Below are 8,193 nucleotides of genomic sequence, written 5' to 3'. Positions count from 1 at the left end.
TGTACACAAAGGGCTGCGTGGAGGCTGTGTCCTCATGTTCACTGCTGCCCAGCCTCACCCCTGCTCTGGGGGACAAGGAAGAGATAAAGTCCACAGAGCACTGGAGGGTCACACCCGGCACTCAGTGATGGCTGAGGGGAGCGGCTTTGACATAAGTGTCACCCATCCACAGGTGGCTCTCCCTCTGTGGATATCCCTCAGACAGGCAGAGTCCAAAGGAGGGCATTTCAGTGCTAACTTCTTTCAACCAGCCAAGCACTGATCAAGCACCTTCACCCTGAGCTGAGCATGAATGCAAAGACTTATGTCCACCTGGTCTGAGGGTGTCGATATCTCGGGGCCAAAGGGCAAGGACAAGTGGGGAGGGAGAGAAGCTGGGTAAAAGGACAATAGGGAGAAAGTAGGGCTGAGCTTGCAAACAAGCAGTTAATGTCGCTTTCTAATTTCCAAAGTATTTCTGCAGGATCTCATTTGACCTCTATATTGTCCTGAGAGGTCGTTATTTTCCCCTTTGAAATGAAGGCTCAGCAAACATACCTGAGGCCACACAGCTAGCAGGTGGCAGAGATGCCAAGGGTCTGACTGCAGACCTCTGCTCTTGTGACATCATGCTCTCCTTTGAACAAAAATATATGGATGATAAACTATATGTTCCCTGGGCAGAGAAGTTGAGGGTTGAAAACTCGTGAAATCATACATGACACGTGCACCTGTGATCCCAGCCACTCGGGAGGCTGAGGCAGGAGAATTGAAAATTTAAGGCCAGTCTCACCAACTCTGAGATCCATCTCAAAAAGAAAAGAAAAGGGCAGGGGCATATCTTGGATTGTGGAAAACAGATGGGGAAATCAAATAAAAGGGCCTGGAAACCCCTAATGTCCCCTAGGCTGAGAGCCCACGGAGCCTCTGGGGAAGGGATGCCTAAGAGGAAACGGGTAGCGGGGCTCAAGGCTGTCTGGGATGGGCAGGTTCAGAGAAGGAAACCCTTTCTCTCCGGTACCTCTGCCGAGGCACCCAGCACCCAGTTGAGCATCACATCTGGAGGAGTCGCGTCCTCTAAGATAAGTGCACATCCCGAGTCAGCCACCGGGGGGCGCCAGAGCCCCACCGCGGCCCGCCAGCGTCTGCGCCCCGGGGGCTGGGGTCGTCCCCGGGGGCAGCGCCGAGCCTGGGGGATCGCGCGGGCTCCGGGCGGAGGAGGCTGCGCTGGTGCTGCGGGCAGGGGAAGCCCTGGGCCGCAGGCGAGGGCCTCCGCTCTTTGGCAGGAGCGCTGAGGGCGGCGCGGCAAGTGCGCAGACCCTGCCGCAGACCCGCAAAGCGGTAGAGCCTGCAGGTCGTGCGTGGGCGCAGGTGGCCCACCACGTGACGCTCCTGCGCCCCGGCTCAGCCCGCCGCCGGTGGTAACTTCAAAGTTGTGTTGTTTGGATTGGTTTCTGCTGGGGGTTGAACCCAGGACGCTTTCCACTGCCTCATCCCCAGCCCTTTTTGTTTCTTATTTTGAGACGGGGTCGCGGTGGCTGAAGACCTCGCTGAGTGGCCAGGCTGGGGCTCAGCCACGGCCGCTGCGGTGACCGGCGCCGCCCCGCCCAGCCCTGAGGATTGTTCGTGCTTAAAATGTAACGCGGGGCGCAGGGGGGAGTGGGCGGTCACTGCACCCGACCAGGGGAGGAAGGGAAGGGAGCGGGAGGGGAATGGGTTCCCCTGTGACCACATGACCGTGCCACTCCAACCACGCAAGCCACAAGAGTGGGGAGCTGGGGCTGGGATCATGGCTCAGTGGTAGAGTGCTTGCATGGCATGTGTGAGGCCCTGGGTTCGAATCTCAGAACTGCTTATAAATAAAATAAAGGCCCATCAACAACTAAAATATATTTTGAAAAAAAAAAAAAAAAAAGAGTGGGGAGCTCCAAGCCATGTATGTGTGCTATGTCAAAGTACATTCTACTGCCAAGTATAACCACAAGGAACAGATAAAAAATAAAACAAATGTAAAACATCATTTTCAAATATATTTTTTAGATGTTGATGAACCTTTATTTTATTCATTTATTTATGTGTGGTGCTGAGAATCGAACCCAGTGCCTCACGCTCTGCCACTGAGCCCCAGCCCCAGCCCCTGTAATACATTCTTTAAAGTAAACCTGAAAACTCAGGTAAGTGGGGTGGAGGGGGAAGAGCATTCCTTTTCAATCACCCACATCACTAAATGATTTCTTTCCAGACTTTTTGCCTGAGTATGCTTTACTTAGTTAAGATCTTACCACGGTTTAAATTTTTATTCTACTTTTCTCAATTAATGTGCATAAGCCCTTGCCCCTGTTATTTCAAGGGTTATAAACATTACTTAAAAATAACATAAGCTCAGAACTGGGGATATAGCTTAGTTGGTAGAGTGCTTCCCCCGCATGCACAAGACCCTGGCCATTGCACAGAGAGTAGAAAATGCAAAAACAAGCACAACTCCAACTATGATTGATATTAACATAATGGTGGGCATCTTTCAGCATTTTGTGTTTTTTTTTTTCAGTACTGAAGATTGAACCTCAAGGGCAGTCTATTACTGAGTTACATCCCAGCCCATTTTATTTTATTTTAGGTTTTGGTACCAGGGATTGAACTCAAAGGCACTCCACCACTGAGCCACATCCCCAGCCCTATTCTGTATTTTATTAGGGACAGGGTCTCACTGAATTGCTTAGCACCTCACTGTTGCTGAGGCTGGCTTTGAACTGTCCTCCTGCCTCAGCCTCCCGAGCCCGCAGGGATTACAGGCCTGCATGCCACCGCACCTGGCCCTTTTTATTTTTTGAGACAGGGTATCCTTGTGCCTCAGCCTCCTGAGTCACTGGGATTACAGGTGTATGCCACCAGTTTTAATCTTTGCCAATTTGATTGGAAACCAATCATGGTTTATTAACGTTTCAAATCACAATCAGGGTGTGGTGGGCACACCTGTAATACCAGGGAGTTGGGAGGCTGAGACAGGAGGATTTCAAAGTTCAAGGCCAGCCTGATAGACTGACATTGCCCACAAAAGAGAAAATAAAAATGGCTGGGGATGTGGTTCTGTGATAACAGTGAAGTTCAACCCCAATACTGATTTTTTTTTTAAATCACATTTCTTTGAAGAGAAAATTGAAAAGTCCTTTATTTTCCTTTCATGTATATTGGTTATTTGCATTTCAACTGATATGAATAACATTTTTACCCCTTTTGCTCAGGTTTTTTGTGGGGTGGAGATTACCCTTTTCGTATTTGTTATTAAGAGCTGGTGCCTTGGCATTCTCCTGTAATCCCAGCAGTTTGGGAGGCTGAGACAGGAGGATCACATGTTCAAAGCCAGCCTCAGCAATGGCAAAGGGCTAACCAACTCAGTGAGACCCTGTCTCTAAATAAAATACAAAATAGGGCTGGGATATGGCTCAGTGGCCAAGTGCCCCTGAGTTCAATCCCCTGTACCTCCCCCACCCTAAGGGAAAAAAAAAGAGATTAAGAGAGCCAGGGTGGTGGCACACACCTATAATCCCAGCAGCTCTGAGGGCTGAGACAGGAGGACCATCGAAAAGTTCAAAGCTAGCCTCAGCAACTTAGGGAGGCCCTAAGTGTAGTAAAAAATAAAACATAAAAAAGGCTGGGGATGTGGGCTGGGGATGTAGCTCAAGCGGTGGCGCGCTCGCCTGGCATGTGTGCGGCCCAGGTTCAATCCTCAGCACCACATACAAACAAAGATGTTGTGCCCGCCGATAATCAAAAAATAAATATTAAAAAATTCTCTCTCTCTCTACTTCTCTCTTTCTAAAAAAAAAAAAAAAAAGGCTGGGGATGTGGCTCAGTGGTTTAGCACCCCTGGGTTCGATCCCTGGTACATCCCAAAAAAATTTTAAACAAGTTTTCCCTCAGTATTTATGTCTATAGCTATTAAGCCACATGTTTTACAAATAGTTTTAAAAGGCTCTTTATCATATAAATATACTATTCCCCTATTTATTTATTTATTTATTTAGGTGGTGCTGGAGATGGAATCCAGCGCCTCTCAAATGCTAGGCAAGTGTTGTACCACTAAACTACACCCCCAGTCCTGCCCCCAGCTTTATAAAGGTATAATTGACAAATAAAAATTGTATATATGGGGCTGGAGTTGCAGCTCAGTGGTAGAGCACTTGCCTGGCATGCATGAGGCCCTGGGTTCCATCCTCAGCGCCACATATAAGTAAATTAATAAAATAAAAAGACCCATTGACAACTAAAAAATATTTTTTAAAAATTGTATATATGCATCGTATACAGTGTTTTTATATATATGAATGTATGTGCATGTGTATATATATTAAAATGAATGTATCAAACTAATTAATATACCCATATCGTTACATTATTTTTCTTTTAATTTTTAGTTGTAGATGGACACAATACCTTTATTTAACTTATTTATTTGTATGTGATGCTGAGGATCGAACTAGGCAAGCACTCCACCACTGATGAACAACCCCAGCCCTTTACATTATTTTTTTGTGTGTGGAAGGAACATTAAAGATCTACTCTCAGCTGGGTGCAGTGGCTCAGGAGGCTGAGCCAGGAGGATCAAGAGTTCAAAACCAGCCTCAGCAACTCAGCAAGGCCCTAAGCAACTTAGCAAGACTCTGTCTCCAAATCTCCAAATAAAATGTATTTTAAGAAAGGGGAGGTGGCTTAGTGATTGAAAGCCCCTGGGTTCAATCCCCATTACCAAAAAAAAAAAAAAAAAAGCCAGCCTCAGCAATTTAGAGAGGCCCTAAGCAACTTAGCAAGATCCTTTCTCAAAATTTAAAGGGATCTGGGGATTTGGCTCAGTGGTCAAGTGCTCCAGGTTCAAAACCAGTACCGATGGGGGGAAAAATCCACTCTTCCAGCAGTTTTCCAGTATACAACATATTATTATTATTATAGTCACTGTACTACGATAGACCTCCAGAGCTTTTTCTTTTTCTTTTTTTTTTCAGTTTTTATTTTTTTAAATATTTATTTATGCATTAAAATTCTTAATACACCATTATATCATAATTTATCATATCTCTGATTATATATAAGGTATGTTGACACCAAATTCACATCTTCATACATGTGTTTTGTATAGTGATGAGGGCCTCCAGAACTTTTTCATCCTGACTGCAATTGTGCGCACTTTGGCCAACATCTCCCAGTGCCTGCTCCCCAACACACTTTTTAAATTTTTTTTATTTTGGAAGTGGGCTCTTGCTACATCGCCTAAGCTGACCTCAAACTCCTGGGCTCAAGCAACCCTTCTGCCTCAGCCTCCTAAGTAGTTGGCACAACAGGCTCACACCATACTGGCCAACAGACTTTTATTTTTAGGTACTGGGGATTACACCCAGGACACTCTACCACTGAGCCACATCCCCAGACCCCCTGCCTCTCTCTCTCTTTTTTTTTTTTTAATATTTTTTTAGTTGTCGATGGACCTTTATTTTGTTTACTTGTATACGATGCTGAGAATTGAACCCAGTGCCTCACCCGTGCTAGGCAAGCACACTACCCCTGAGCCGCAACCCAGCCTCTATTTTTTATTTTAAGACAGAATCTTACTAAATGCTGAGGCTGGCCTCGAACTTTCAATCCTCCTGCTTAAGCCTCTTGAGTAGCTGGAATGATAGGCACAACCATGACCAGCCTAACAGCTTTTTTTTTTTTTTTTCCCCTTCTTCTTTTTTGTGGTGCTGAAGATTGAACCCAGGGCCAGGGTATCACATATGTTAGGCAACAACTATCACAGAGCCACATTCCCAAACCTTTAACCCTTTTTAATAATTTTGAGACAGGGTCTTGTAAAGTTGCCCAGGCTGACCTTGAACTTGTGATCCTAATCCTGGGCCTCCCGAGTCGCTGGACCACAGGACTGTACTCATTCCCAACTCCCAACCTACTTTTTAGTGGCTGATCCCCTCTGGGCATTCAGATTAATTCTCAGGCTTTGTTGCTATAAATTATGCTATAATAATGCTTTCCCTCTTCCTTCCTTCTTTCTCTTTTTTTAATATATATATATATTTTTTCAGTTGTTGATGGGCCTTTATTTATTTAGATGCAGCACTGAGGATCCAACCCAGTGCCTCACACCTGCTAGGCCAGTGCTCCACCACCGAGCCACCACCCCAGCCCTCTTCTTTCTTTTTGCAGCGCTGGAGATTGAACCAAGGCTTCTTGTATGGCAAGCAAACACTGTGCCATTGTGTCACATCCCGGCCTAACTAGGGGAGGATGCCTTTAATATATATATATATATATATATATATATCAGGTAATGTGTTAGAATGGAATCCTGACGATTTCCTTGCTGACTGGTCTTTCAGTTCACGATCACATGCCCTTGGAACCCCTGTTCCTGGTCTAGTTGTCCCTGTGCCCCAGAGGACTATTCCATGCCTCCCCCTGCCCTGCACTCTCAGGTGCTGGCCTGCTTCCTGCTTGACACCACAGCCTGCTCTTGCTAAGCTCCCCAGTGCCCGGCACATTGCTAACCCAGCAGTGACCACTTCTCAGTCCTCAACTTACTTGACCTTTTTTGTCACAGGTGACTCATGCTCATCAGCCGATATTGCTGATTCTTCCTCTTCTCCTTGGGCTCTACAAGATATACATAATTGAGCCCAAAGATGCTTCCTTTAGCTCACAGTGGGGTTTCTATTATTATTATTATTATTATTATTATTTGTTTGTTGTTTTTGTTTTGTTTTGTTTGGGTGCTGGGATTGGATACAGGGGTGCTCTACCACTGAGTCACACCCCCCTCTTTTATTACTTATTTATTTACTTATTATTAATATAATTAATATAGTTTTTTTTTTAGTTGCAGGTGGATACAATGCCTTTATTTTATTTCATTTTATTTTTTAATTTTTTTTTTTTTTTTTGGTACCAGGGACTGAACTCAGGGGCACTCAACCACTGAGCCCCATCCCCAGCCCTGTTTTGTGTTTTATTGAGAGACAGGGTCTCACAGAGTTGCTTAGCACCTCGCTTTTGCTGAGGCTGGCTTTGAACTTGCGATCCTCCTGTCTCAGCCTCCAGAGTAGCTGGGATTACAGGCGTGTGCCCCACCATGCCTGGCTCCGAGGATTTATCTAAATCTCTGGAATATGTGTGGAATCCAGTCCATTCTCGTCATTGTCCCCTCCCCCTGCCCTCTAGCCTGGGTGGTGGCCTTAATCTCCAGGCTGTTCACCTGCCCTTGCTCTGTGCATTTCATTCTCCACACAGCAGCTCAGGGACCCTTTAACTGCTTGGTTACTCCTCTGCTCAACATCCTCAGAGTCTCCCCAAAGCACTCAACGTGAACAAAGCCAGAGTTCTCACAAGGGCACGGAGACCTGGCATGAAAACCCTCCCACCGTCGCCACCTCATCTTCCTTCTCTGCCCACTCAAGCCACAGTGACTGCTTAGGTGCGTCTAGAGCGCATCCTGCTGTCTGTCCCAGTGCATTTACATCAAAGATTCTCTCTGCCCGAGTGGGACGGGAAAGTCTGCATGCCTGGTCCCTTGATTTCTGCGACTCTCTTTGCCACCCGGTAAAGCCTCCCCTAATTAAATTTTATAAAATAACAACATGCTCCACACTGGGAATACGAGCACATCAGAACTCCTCTGATTTATTTTCCTCTAGGTTATTTAATACCATCGGACACATTCTACTTGTATATTTTTTCATTTTCCGTTTCCCATCCAAAATACACATGCCGGAGGACAGGGACTTTTTTTTATTCATGCCGAATCCCCAGTATCTAGTCCAATGCCTAAGTACATAGTAGGGACTTTATAAGTATTTAAAGGAAATGCACAGAACCAGGTGCCTGTAACTCCAGTGACCCAGTAGGCTGAGGCAGGATTGCAAGTTCAAGGCCAACTTCTGCAACTTAGCGAGGCCCTAAGCAACTTAGGGAGACCCTTTCTCAAATTTTTCAAAAATTAAAAAGGGCTGGAGATGTGGCTAAGTGATGAAGCAATCCTGGATTTAATCCCTGGTTCCAAAAAAATAAAGAAGAAAGAAAGAAAATGCATAGTCAAGTCTAGTGGCTCATGACTATAATTCCAGCAATTTAGGAGGCTGAGGCAGGAGGATCCCAAGTTGGAGGACAAACTGAACAACTGAAAATTTAAAAAAAAAAAAAAGTTTTTCAAAGGCCTGAGGATGTATGTCG

Source organism: Ictidomys tridecemlineatus, chromosome 11 (genome assembly GCF_052094955.1).
Source record: "Ictidomys tridecemlineatus isolate mIctTri1 chromosome 11, mIctTri1.hap1, whole genome shotgun sequence".
NCBI classification, from domain to species: Eukaryota; Metazoa; Chordata; class Mammalia; order Rodentia; family Sciuridae; genus Ictidomys; species Ictidomys tridecemlineatus.
This window is presented reverse-complemented; position numbering follows the sequence as displayed.